The sequence below is a fragment of the Thermobia domestica genome, chromosome 15, assembly GCF_964235325.1.
Source record: "Thermobia domestica chromosome 15, izTheDome1.hap1.1, whole genome shotgun sequence".
Lineage (NCBI taxonomy): Eukaryota > Metazoa > Arthropoda > Insecta > Zygentoma > Lepismatidae > Thermobia > Thermobia domestica.
Genome location: NC_137468.1, coordinates 22,762,493 through 22,777,016, shown reverse-complemented (window position 1 = coordinate 22,777,016; position 14,524 = coordinate 22,762,493). Strand labels below are relative to the sequence as shown.

The 14,524-nt window shown below is 35.3% G+C and overlaps 1 protein-coding gene across 2 annotated transcripts in view; it reads right to left on the bottom strand.

Moving 5' to 3' along the window:
• Positions 1-14,524, bottom strand: part of LOC145672106 (uncharacterized) — a 44,828-nt gene that overhangs the window by 16,816 nt on the left and 13,488 nt on the right. The gene's annotated exons all lie outside the window — the stretch shown is intronic.

Genomic DNA, 14,524 nt, shown 5'->3' with positions numbered 1-14,524 from the left:
CAGGACAGGACAGGATACAAGGAACATCGATATATCGATATTATTTGCATAGGATAATATAGAAGGACATAGGAGTTGAGTTAGAAATACGCTAGGATTTGCTTTTCGTCGAGGCAGAGAAGCACACAGAAAAAAAACTTTAAGAAACCAAGCGTCTACGGTTTTGCTTTGTGTGAGCGAAGCTTGGGTATGTATGATCTGTCAGGAAAGTAAATGTACACCTATTTTTCGAGTCTGGCATTCCTGCGCTCCATCCGTGGAGAGTATGAGAATTAAATCAATCAAAAGTTTACTGAGGGGCAAAAAGAAAAGCTTAATCTGAATAAGACATTGCAGAGGGGCACAAGCTGTGAATACGAATAGTGCATTGTGTAAATAAAGGACGACACCGAAAGAGAAAGCCAGAAACAGCTGTTAAACTTACAAAAAAAGAGTAAAAATTGTCGAAGTGGGAACATAAAACACAAATACAACAAATACGCCGACAACTAAACGGTAACCATGCTATGATCTTGGTGTAGTGGTTAAGGCGCTGGCTTACAAATGCAAAGGACGCAAGTTCGAATCCCCGGCAAGGACATTTTAAAAGTTTTTGTTAATAATACATACAACTCATGAGAGATGGTAAAAGAGTTCGTATTTAGTTTTTCGTAGCAATTATTATTGGTAATGTTTAGTACTGATAATACTTTTTGTCTTTGCGTATTGCTTTCGTTCTTGTCTTCATTTCGAAGAAGAAGAATATCCGAACAAATGCCACCAAAATTCCTCATATTTTGAATGTAAACGCCATTTGCAATTAGTGAAGAATAAAAATTGAACGTTCCGATGTAGCTGCAAAAAGTAAAAAGAAAAACATGGAAGTGGACCATACTCATGGTTATTAAAAATACAATTTCTACATGCCTTACACCTCCCGACCACGTTTCTACGTTAGCAAGTAAGAGGTTTGTGTTTAGGTTAGGTTGCTCAATACGTTTTGCAAAGGGGCCCGGTTTAGCTCTGACGCACCACAGGTGCGAGAAGGGAGAAAAACACTTTTTCTCTCTCCCTCTGTGTGTCTACTTATCTATCTATTTGTATATATATAACGCTATTTGTGAATGCCATAACCACCCTAATTTTCAGCGGATTGAGACGAAACTTGGCACAAACATTAATTGTTGAAATATCTTGATGAGTTCGTTAACCAGAATAATCAGATGAAAATGTTCAAAATGGTGGCCCTTCAAACTCTTAAAAAGTTCCAAGGGAACCAAATTTCGCCCATAAATAGGTATTCAGAAAGTTTGAATAAATTTTCCTCTTTTACTGAAATATTTGTGTGCAGAAACTTATTGAAATATTGGACCCGATTAATCGCCTAAAGAAGGTTCACGCCCTTTCGCTACGGTCAGGTTTTTTTTTTTTTTTTTTTTTTTTTTTGCAGGAGGGGGTTATTTTCCTATCGGAACAAGATGATTGTTACTGATGATATGAAATTACACATTGAAAGTGAAGTAACTTGTGTAACGTGTTATTTGAAAGAATAATATAATAAATGTGCATTCCTCTAACACAGGGAACTCATGTATTTCGAGTTTGGGAGCCTGAATGGCGAGGAGTGTTATTTGATTTGCTTTTTAGTAACACATTGCATTGCAAATAAAGGTAAGCAACATTAGTGGTAAGTAAAATAATAATAATAATAATAATAATAATAATAATAATAATAATAATAATAATAATAATAATAATAATAATAATAATAATAATAATAATAATAATAGGTGTTGTTTGTGGCAAGGTAATATCTTAATCAATTCTTCTTCAAACGTAATGATTGTAACGCCATATCTCCCTTACAAACAAAATATTAGCAATTTATATCGAGAGAACGAGAAACTGTAGAGCGATGGGAGCAACGTTGGACAGTATGCACTCATAGTACTCAGAAAAGTAAGCGATTTCAATGCAAAAGGAACGAAGAGTCATTGTCATGGGTACTCATGGTGCCACGGCAGAGCTCTCTTAAGGCAAAGTGTCAATAACTTATATCGAGAGGTGATACTGGGATGGGACCAACTTTGGACACCGTGGACCCATAAAGCGCATCGAAAAAAATAGGGGGGGGGGCGCCAGCCAGCCTTACTTATTTCCACATAATAATATAAAATTATGTTGTCGAAATACACACACGAGTTAGCTACTAATATTTCATATTATTATTATTATTATTATCGACAGCGTCTTTTCATTACGTGTGCGTGTTTGACATGAAGCCAAAGAGAAGATCCATCATTCGTAGAAAGAATAATAGTCAGTTACTTTAACTGTGAACGACAGCGAAAAATACGAAAAGAGTGGACTACCTGTAGCGTAAAGAAGCAATATTTTCTCTCAAATGGATAAAAAATCAAGCCGAGATTAATTCGAACTCGCATGGACGGCGCGAAAAGCCAGTGCTTTGTCCACTTTTTTTTAACTGACTCACTGAATGTGTTTCAGTAACCTACTTATTGCTAATTTTACTTGCTTCACTTGTTTAACTTGCTTTTTCTAATAGCTTATAACGACAGAGACACGAACACAGAAACATCGATAACAGTTAAGAATCATAGATGCTCTCCCGCCGGGAATCGAACCCGGAACTCTATACACCAAAGGCGCACGTGCTAGCGACTAGACCAGCGGGAAGGGCACCACTCTCTCCCTATGTCGTTAGGGATTACGACCACTGTCTTGCCAGCTATCACTTCTGTGGGTTGTATACTATGATCACATGTTTCTTCTCTGCTGGAAGAGTAAAACCTACATTATATGTAATACATGAGATATTTAGACCTACATGCTCTTCATATAATGTAATAAAAGGGTCATGCTGGGAATAAGAAAAAGAACATTCCTTGGACAAAACGGAAACTATTGGCATCAGAAATATTTATCTACGAGGCATGCGCAGTAGTATATTTCAGAATAGTTACTGTTTTGTTCAGTAAACGATGAAAGGGGTATAAAAAAGCAAATATATCGCGTCAACGAGATCGACCAGATTTGACAGGGGCGGAAGCAGATGTATAGTAATACAACAACTTCGCTCAGTTGATACGAGCCGAGCCGGTTGATATTACTACCCGAGTTGGTCTTCTGCTTGGGCTCAAGAATTCGACCGTGCAGGTCTCAGCCTTAATTTTAAGAACTACAGTCTAATTTTAAGTACTACAAGAAAAATACCTTTGACTCGACTCGGATTGAACTCGAGTCAAGTCGAATTTTGGCTCGACTCCTGCTCATCCCTATTCGTATTTGTATTTTGTTTCCACTTCAACAATTTCTACTCTTTTTTTTCTTCGTTTACCTATTGTTTCTGGATTTCTCTGTCGGTGTCGTCCTTTATTAACACCATGCACTATTCTTATTCCCAGCTTGTGACCCGCTTCAATGTCTTATTCAGTTTAGGCTTTTCTCCTTACATTGACTTGACATGTAATTGATTTAATTCTCACTTTCCGCGCACGACCGATGAAAATGTTTTATTATTATTATTATTATTATTATTATTATTATTATTATTATTATTATTATTATTATTATTATTATTATTATTATTATTATTATTATTATACTATTGAACTCGCACGGCGAAATTACTGTATAATACGATATCATTTCAATAATTTTATTCCATTGTATGTTATTTAATTTATTAATGGGCACTAAATTGTCTCCAGATCAACGAATAAATTAACTACGGCATGCACTTTGGTGGAAATGTCATTACATGAACATGTTTGGAACGAACCAATAATTTTATTGCAATGATATTTCCACCAAAGTGCATGCCGTAGTTAATTTATTCGTTGATCTGGAGACAATTTAGTGCCCATTAATAAACTAAATAACATACAATGGAGTAAAATTACAGAAATGATATCGTATTATACAGTAATTTCGCCGTGCAAGTTCAATAGTATAATAATAATAATAATAATAATAATAATAATAATAATAATAATAATAATAATAATAATAATAATAATAATAATAATAATAATAAAACATTTTCATCGGTCGTGCGCGGAAAGTGAGAATTAAATCAATCACATGTGAAGTCAATGTAAGAAGAAATGCCTAAACTGAATAAGACATTGAAGCGGGTCACAAGCTGGGAATAAGAATAGTGCACGGTGTAAATAAAGGACGACACTGAAAGAGAAATCCAGAAACAGCAGGTAAAAGGAGAAAAAAGAGTAGACATTGTTGAAGTGGAAACATAAAATACAAACACGAATAGGGATGAGCACAAGTCGAGCCAAAATTCAATTCAACTCGAGTACAATTTGAGTCGAGTCAAAGGTAATTTTCTTGAATTGAGTTCCGAGCCAAGTCGCTGTTTTCGAGGTCTAGTTTTGAGTTGAGTTGAGTTTGATAATGGCTCTCTCGCTCGTTCAGCTCGTTTTAACTCGTTTTGAAATATTGGCCTGATCAGACTGGAAAGCAAAAGCCATGAGAAATGTAAGCAGTAATGTGGAATACTTTTAGTGTTGCTCACGACAGAGGTGCGTCTCATCTCGTAATTTTAGTGCATCTCGTGGGGCAATTTTAGTGTATCTCGTCTCGTCTAGATAACGAGAAGACAAGAGTTTATTATTATTATTATTATTATTATTATTATTATTATTATTATTATTATTATTATTATTATTATTATTATTATTATTACGAGACAGCCTCAAATGTCGTAATCACCAATATAAGTATATACTGTAGTTCTTAAAATCAAGGCTGAGATCTGCACGGTCGAATTCTTGAGCCCAAGCAGAAGACCAACTCGGGTAGTGATATCAACCGGCTCGGCTCGTATCAACTGAGCGAACAGCTCGAGTCGGCTCGGTTGGGATGAGCCGATGACCCGAGCCGGCTTAGTTGGAACAAGCCATCGACTCAGCTCAATTGAGCCGATGGCTCGAGCTTTCTCGGTTGGGATGGGTCACCTACTCGGCTCATGTGAACCGGTTCGAGCCAGCTAAGTTGAAACTAGTTCATCAGCACGTTTCGACTCAGCTCAACTAAGCCGATGGCTCAAATCGGCTCGGTGTGGTGAGCTGTTGGCTCGGCTCACTTCTCGATTCGGTTCGATATTGAATGAGCTGTAAGCCGAGCCGCTCGAGCCGTTGAGAAGCCCAAACCCGGTCCCAGCTGTTTTGAATATGTTTGGATGAAGCCTATAACTTTTAACAATTTTTTGCTCGAGCCCGAATACTTGCCCCTTCGGAACTCAAACCCAGAACGTGACCGATGTCCTTGCCTCCTGAAGACTTCCAGACGACCGAGATCGACAGTCAATTAGCTTTTACTATTCAGATACAAACCGTATATCTTTTAAAGATTATACATGGAGTTGATATAATAATAATAATAATAATAATAATAATAATAATAATAATAATAATAATAATAATAATAATAATAATAATAATAGTTTTAAACTTGCCCTGAAATTTGGCAAAACTTACTTAAAAGTAGAGATTTCGGGGAAAGGGTTCGTACCTTAGAGAGACACCTCTGCAACTACCAACATTTTAAACTAGAACCTTTTATTGAAGTTTCATGTAGAAAGTATGTTTTGAGGAAAATAACTGTAATAAATATAACTGAATATCACGCGACAGTAAGGCATATAATAAACTAATTTTTAGAATATGCAGAGGTAAATATAAAAGCTTTGCTACAAAAATACCTACACAGAGCATAATTCAATGAGCTCTGAAATACAATGTAACGAAATAGCCTATGAGATTCAGTCTACAGAGCAATTGTTACTTAAAGAATGGACATACACTATTTCGAGAATCGAGACAAGACGGGAAATGTTTACGATACTTTTCGTCTCGTCTCGATTCTCATCTCCAAAGAGAGACGAAAATTTTGATTTAGCCCTGACCCGTCTCGAATGTAAAATGTTAATTCTCATGTTATTTTATTTGTTTTAGAAACGAGATTAGAAACTCCTCTTCTCGTGAGCAACATTAAACCAAACCGAAATATTCTTTCCAAATGTCACGTTTCTCCTTGTAATGGTATGACCTGAGCGATAATTTAGCTTCTAGCTTTTAATCTTCTACGAGATAATAATAATTATTATTATTACTATTATTATTCCTGAAGATTTGATAGTTCAAGTATTGAAACATCCGAGTATTCAAATATCTGAATATAATAAAACGTATGTTATCGCTGATCAATCGCCATCAAAAATTCTAAAGTAAGAAAAAAAATTGCAACGTGCATTCGCAGAAGCACCTTGACCACTGAACCGCGATCGCTACGCGGTAAACGATCCGTCTTTAGTCTGGTTACGTTAGGTTTCTTTGTCTCCGCTTGCAAACTTGTATGTTATATTTTTCGATTCAAAATGTCTTTCGTATTTCTTTTATGAAGTCGGCAAAGTTTATATTAATAACTTGAGTTTTTCTTAAACCACTGGTTCACAAGTTCGTTCTTTCTCCACACGAAACTACAAATATGACAGATTGAATTCTCATACTCCCCATTTCTTTCAAAGCAGTCGCCATTACCTGGTCAAAGACTTATTTTCGCCACGATTCATATTAACCAAAATAAATTCATTTTTCGGAAGCGGAACTTTCACTTTCCGGATTTCGCAAAATTATGGAATTCAGTTATACTCCGGAATTCAGAAGAATTTCGGAACTCGGAAAGAATCCGGAATTTAGAAAATTCCGGAATTGAGAAAAACTCCGACTTTCGAAAAAATCCGGATTTTCCGAATTCCGGAATGTTAACGAAATCAGACATTTCTGAATTCCGGATTTTTCCGAATTCCGAAATTATTACAAAATTGGAATTTTCCGAATTCCGGAATTTGTCCGGCTTTACTTTCGGGAGTCCGAAAACTAATAATTCCGGAACGGGCTATCCCTAGTTTATACACAACCTTTCAGAACACTAAGCTAGTAGCTGTCTACAAACAAACAAGTAATGCAAAGCATGTTGTATACTGCAATACGTCATGTATTAAAATCCGACACCATGACCCTTTTATTACATTATATGAAGAGCATGTAGGTCTAAATACCTCATGTATTACATATAATGTAGGTTTTACTCTTCCAGCAAAGAAGAAACATGTGATCATAGTATACAACCCACAGAAGTGATAGCTGGCAATACAGTGGTCGTAATCCCTAACGACACAGGAAATGAGCGTTGCCATCGCCGCTGGTCTAGAGGCTAGCACGTGAGCCTTGGGTGTATGGAGTCTCGGGTTCGATTCTCGGCGGGAGAGCATTTATCATTTTTAACTGTTCTCGATGTTTCTGTGTTCGTGTCCCTGTCGTTTTAAGTTATTAGAAAAAGCAAGTTAAACGAGTGAAGCAAGTAAAATTAGCAATAAGTAAGTAAGTTAAACGCGTTCGGTGAGTCAGTTAAAAAAATAGTGGACAAAGCACTGGCTTTTCGCGCCGTCCATGCGAGTTCGAATCAATCTCGGCTTGATATTTTATCCATTTGAGAGAAAGTATTGTTTCTTTTCGCTACAGGATGGATTTTCTCTTTGGTTTCATGTCAAACATGCTCACGTAATGAAAAGACGCTGTAGATGATAATAATAATAATAATAATAATAATAATAATAATAATAATAATAATAATAATAATAATAATAATAACATAATAATAATAATAATAATAATAATAATAATAATAATAATAATAATAATAATAATAATAATAATAATATGAAATATTAGTAGCTAACTCGTGTGTGTATTTCGACAATATAATTTTATATTATTATGTGGAAATAAGTACGGCTGGCTGGCGCCCGCCTCCCTAATTTTTTCGATGCGCCTTATGGGTCCACGGTGTCCAACGTTGGTCCCATCCCACTATCACCTCCTGTTTTCTCGATATAAGCTATCGACATTTTGCCTAAAGAGGGCTCTGCCGTGGCCCCATGAGTACCCATGACAATGACTCTTCGTTCATTTTGCATTGAAATCGCTTACTTTTCTGAGTACTATGAGTGCATACTGTCCAACGTTGCTCCCATCGCTCTACAGTTTCCCGTTCTCTCGATATAAATTGCTAATATTTTGTTTGTAAGGGAGATATGGCGTTACAATCATTACGTTTAAAGAAGAACTGAGGAAGATATTGCCTTGCCACAAACAACACCTATTATTATTATTATTATTATTATTATTATTATTATTATTATTATTATTATTATTATTATTATTATTATTATTATTATTTTACTTACCACTAATGTTGCTTACCTTTATTTGCAATGCAATGTGTTACTAAGAAGCAAATCAAATAACACTCCTCGCCATTCAGGCTCCCGAACTCGAAATACATGAGTTCTCTGTGTTAGAGGAATGCACATTTATTATATTATTCTTTCAAATAACACGTTACACAAGTTACTTCACTTTCAATGTGTAATTTCATATCATCAGTAACAATCATCTTGTTCCAATAGGAAGATAACCCCCTCCTGAAAAAAAAAAAAACCTGACCGTAGCGAAAGGGCGTGAACCTTCTTTAGGCGATTAATCGGGTCCAATATTTCAATAAGTTTCTGCACACAAATATTTCAGTAAAAGAGGAAAATTTATTCAAACTTTCTGAATACCTATTTATGGGCGAAATTTGGTTCCCTTGGAACTTTTTAAGAGTTTGAAGGGCCACCATTTTGAACATTTTCATCTGATTATTCTGCTTAACGAACTCATCAAGATATTTCAACAATTAATGTTTGTGCCAAGTTTCGTCTCAATCCGCTGAAAATTAGGGTGGTTATGGCATTCACAAATAGCGTTATATATATACAAATAGATAGATAAATAGACACACAGAGGGAGAGAGAAAAAGTGTTTTTCTCCCTTCTCGCACCTGTGGTGCGTCAGAGCTAAACCGGGCCCCTTTGCAAAACGTATTGACGAGCCTAACCTAAACACAAGCCTCTTACTTGCTAACGTAGAAACGTGGTCGGGAGGTGTAAGGCATGTAGAAATTGTATTTTTAGTAACCATGAGTATGGTCGACTTCTATGTTTTTCCTTTTTGTTTTTGCAGCTACTTCGGAACGTTCAATTTTTATTCTTTACTAATTGCAAATGGCGTTTACATTCAAAATATGAGGAATTTTGGTGGCATTTGTTCGGATATTCTTCTTCTTCGAAATGAAGACAAGAACGAAAGCAATACGCAAAGACAAAAAGTATTATCAGTACTAAACATTACCAATAATAATTGCTACGAAAAACTAAATACGACCTCTTTTACCATCTCTCATGAGTTGTATGTATTATTAACAAAAATTTTTAAAAATGTCCTTGCCGAGGATTCGAACTTGGGTCCTTTGCATTTGTAAGCCAGCACCTTAACCACTACACCAAGATCATGGCATGGTGACCGTTTAGTTGTCGGCGTATTTGTTGTATTTGTGTTTTATGTTCCCACTTCGACAATGTTTACTCTTTTTTTGTAAGTTTAACAGCTGTTTCTGGGTTTCTCTTTCGGTGTCGTCCTTTATTTACACAATGCACTATTCGTATTCACAGCTTGTGCCCCTCTGCAATGTCTTATTCAGATTAAGCTTTTCTTTTTGCCCCTCAGTAAACATTTGATTGATTTAATTCTCATACTCTCCACGGATGGAGCGCAGGAATGCCAGACTCGAAAAATAGGTGTACATTTACTTTCCTGACAGATCATACAGTTATACACTGTATCCATCTTGTTTTGGAATAGTAACCCAAGAGCTTCAAACTCTGTTATAAGAAGAGATAGGTATAGTTCCTAATGTGTTATATGTTACTAGCGTACACTGTTTCAGTGTAGACACCAAGTCGGTGAACACAATAGTTTTCCAGCACACGGAAATTTAGCGTGTCCATGACAAATCGGCGACACAATAGTGTGTGAATTTGGATAACCCCGCCTCTTTTTTAGCGTCCTTTTACTCTAACAAACTTCTGCCTGGCTGGCGAAGCTGAAAATTTTGAAATTTGGAAGAATCCACCCTGATCCTTGATGGAGTAAGTCAGAAACACACGATAGATGTCTCTGTGGTTAAGAATTTTCGTCTGCTTCCCTAGCATGTCCATGCTACTCGAATATGTTTTGATATGTTGTAAAATAAACTTTCTGGATGATTCCGAACTATTTACATAAATTTTAGATCGTTACTATGTTTTCAGTAAAGCACTGGCTTGTAGTAATATAGATCAGAAGCCTGGTTGATGGTTTTGGGAGGTAACATATGGGAAAGACACAAACCTAAGTTTTTTTTAAACCTCCACCCATATGCTAATACTGGGAGCTAGAAAAGGAACGCTCGCCAGAAACACAATTCTTTATTTCAGGGGTTACTTAATGACAGCACTTGAGAGGCTGTCCACAGATGAATTAATATGTATATTCTGTTTATTTTAGCTCATGTACACTGATAAACATTTGTAAAGCAAAGAAACATTGAAAGGAAACAGAGTACATTGACAAAACCCCAATCGTCATTTGGACAAGAGTTTGGGTTATTGGTCACTAGGTGGCAGCACATGTCACGACAGAGGTCGTAGTGCATGGCAAGTGACAATTTTGCTAATTTTTTGTGTTTATTTAAACATTCTGAGTGAATACGTTTCAGTGCTAGTTAGTGACATACATGAAATTAAAGCTCATGGAACAAGCTACGTAATGAGCATAGTGATACCAAATACTTTAATTCGTGTGTGCTATAAAGTAGCAAAATGTAGGCAAAAATGTTTAAACTTAAAATAAGGAGGTCACAGGTAGCGTCCCTGTGAGGGCGAAACTTCCACACACCTATTTTTGGAAGTTTTTGAAAGTGGATTCACCCGACGCGAGTCTCGGACGAACAATGAACTTCTGTTTGAATAAAACCGAAGAGGTCATGAGACTCGGGGTCAGTTTCGTTTCAACTTTGGTGGTGCACGTATCAAGCACCACAAGCTTCATTATTAAGTGGCAGTTACCATTTGATCGTACAAGCGTGTTTCATATATCAAACATGGTGATCGGGAGTTAAGCTCAGGATGAGCATGTTACTGTATTCAGTTTGAATTTTAAAGATAATTTACTGTTCCATTGGTGCTCACAGACTCAGAGCTCCTGGTTAATTCAACGCACAGTTGATGATTAATGCTTCGATTCAATAATATTTCAAATATAATCTCCAGTGTCGTACCTACATACAGAGACTGAGTACAAAATAGCTTTGTATTGTAGGGACTAAGTTATAATCCACGACGTATCAAATTGTAAATATTTTCTTCGTCACCATGTGTAGATATTCTTATTTTAGTGCTACGTGTATATAGATATTTTATTTATGTGATTACTTGTTACTTCAGTCGAGCAAGACTTTCTAGTGCAAGTCAATTTTAATCGCACTATGCTCGAAAGTCCAATCGACATTGGTGTAATGCAACGCCTAGGGTGTGAATGACAGACCCCTAGAGAAGCGAGGAATGCAGCCATCCAGGGATCCAGAGGAGGTGATCCAGCGACCGAATCCAGAGTCCGCCCGTCAACAGTAGGTATTTGCAAGAATCAGCGGTGATGTGGAGAAGGATCGAGAACGCAATTATATGGACACTTCAAGAAAGAAGACATCAGTGAAAGTGTAGGAAAAGCGTGCACGAACGATATCTTAAGCGAGAGCTCCGCTTCAATATCTGTGTTTGATTCAAAATTCAAAATTTAAAAGTTTTTTTCCCATTCCTTTACGTATCTGCGCGCGAGTGCATTGTGAGAATGTATTATCACACTTGGAATTCACAACTATGCATTAAAAGGATTGAAGCAGAAATATTAGAGAGTGTTCCCTTTTCATCACCCATCTTTGCCGTCAGGTATGTGGTGGAATTTTCAGTCCTTATGTTTTCTTTTCAGGCCAGATGCCAGGATTGTGTAAACACCGTGAATCTGCTGGGCATGTTTTTATATGTAAGTGAGTAATTTTCAACTCAGGTTGGTCGTTAAAACCGCGCGTACCTTGCAATCAAGATTCTCATGTTTCATATTTTCTAAATTATATTTTCAAAATTTTAGTTTTAACACTTTAGACTCTACCGACTGACATAAATGCATTTGCATTGAACTTTGTGAGTGGAAGGGTACGCTTAATTAACGTAATTATTAGCTTGTGTGTGATGTCTCCTCCACATTATCATTTTACTAAAGTAATTAATTATTTGTTTTCACATCACATACACTAAATCTTCCCCCCGTTCACAATTGTTAATAAGATTTTGAAATTAACAGAATAATTAGGACAATCTTAAAGTAAACAATTAATAACAATTAAATTGTCTTGAATATTAAGATTGTTCATCTTAATTATTATTATTTTATCTTATTCTTAATATTAAGATTATAATCATAATCATAATCTTGAATGTTAAGATAAAGATTATAGATCAGCCTTGACAACAACGCACTTCAACTAATTTCTTTGCCAGGGTTGGCTCTATAATAAGTACAACACCTGCATTTGTACGGAGCGGCAACTTTCGAAGGGTCACACAAATTTGTCATAACTATATTATTTAAAATAAATATTTCTTATTGGAAACAAATGATGGTTGTTAAATTTATTAGGCTGACCTTCTACGTATTTGAATACTACTTTCATAAATTATATTTAAGTTGCATTAGTTTAAGGTCACATGGACAGTGCTAAAGCAAATGGTCAAACAAATCTCAGCATGAATTTTTTGATTGTTGTCAAATACAAGAACTCAATTCTCGAAAAGTAGCGACAGTAGCGAATACCTGCCCATTTAGTTGGTTATCACAGTTTTGATATGAAAACTAGTCTTGTGACAAACAAGTTTCTTACCTCTGAAGGTGGAAACAAGTTTCTTTTCTTTTTTAAAAAAATAACAAATGTAGATGGAAAATCAAGAAATACAGATAAAAGAGATAACTGCACTGGAATTGCAAACTAATATACTGGGATTGAAGTTCGATATTGAATTCTATAAATATGATTATTATATTTCCTCTGTAAGTGTGTTCTTTCATTGTCCTTTTTCACTAATATAATACTTTATTATTTAAAAACACAGACACAACGAGATTGTATTTGTATCGATTAGGCCTTTCTGAGTGCGAGTGCCATTCTGTTAACAAAGGGTGTTAGAACAAAGGATATATTTACGATATCACTACCATCTTTGCACGATAAAGGATTTGTACCAAAAATCTCTGGATTATTAATCAAGAGCTCATTCATGTATCCTGCATTACTTTTTCCCATTCCCATATTCACTGTGATATTTTAGTTAGTCTATCAATTTTTCAACTTATAAATATTTTTCAATAAAGAATTATGGGAAATGAAAGGAATTATTCAAATCCTAAAGGAACAGTCATAATCACCAAATATTTCCGTTTATAATAAAATCAATATTATAGATGGATTTATATCTAGTACTATATATTAATATATTTATTATTACATATAAATATTAAGTAGTACATATATAAATGCTTCCAAACTTCGGGAATTCAATACTGAAACCGAAAGTAGTAGATCTATAATAACTTTCAAACTTTGCGAATTTAATACTGAAAGCGGAAGTAGTGGGTTAAAAAAAAACAGTAGCATACTTTATGAGCTCAATACTTAAACCGGAAGTAGTAGATCTACAGATTTCCAAATTTTGGGAACTCAATACTGGAATCGGAAGTAATAGATGTATAAAGACTTCGAAACTGTCCGAATTCAATACTCAAACCGGAAGTAGTAGATCAATAAAAATATTTTCAAGTTGCGAATTATATACTAAAACCAGAAGTAGTAGAGCGATAACGACTTGCAAACTTTACGAATTAAATACTGAAACCAGAAGTAGTAGATGCACAGAGACTTAAAAACTTTGCAAAATCAATACTGAAATCGGAAGTAGTAGTTCTATACACTTCCAAACTTCGCAAATTCAATATTGAAACCAGAAGTATTAGATCAATAAAGACTTCCAAACTTTGCGAATACTGAAACTGGAAGCAATACATCGATTAGGACTTCCAAACTTTGTGAATTTAATACTGAAACCAGAAGTAGTAGATCTATAAAAAATTCCAAACTTTGAGAATTCAATACTGAAACCGGAAGAAGTAGAATTACAGACTTTCAAACTTTGCGAATTCAATATTGAAACCTGAAGTAGTAGATTTATAAAGACTTCCACACTTGGCGAATTATATAGTGAAACTGAAACTAGAAGGAATAAATCTATAAACTTAAGAATTTATAAATTTGTGAATTTTGTACTGAAACGAAAATTAGTACATCCATAAAGACTTCTAATCTTTGCGAATTTAATACTGAAAGCGTAAGTAGTAGATCTGTAAAAACTATTAAACTTAGCGAGTTGAGTACTAAAACCGAAAGTAGTACATCTAAAATTTGCGAATCCAATAATGAAACTGGAAGTTGTAGATCTATAAAGATTTCCAAACTTCGCGAGTACAATTCTGAAACCAGG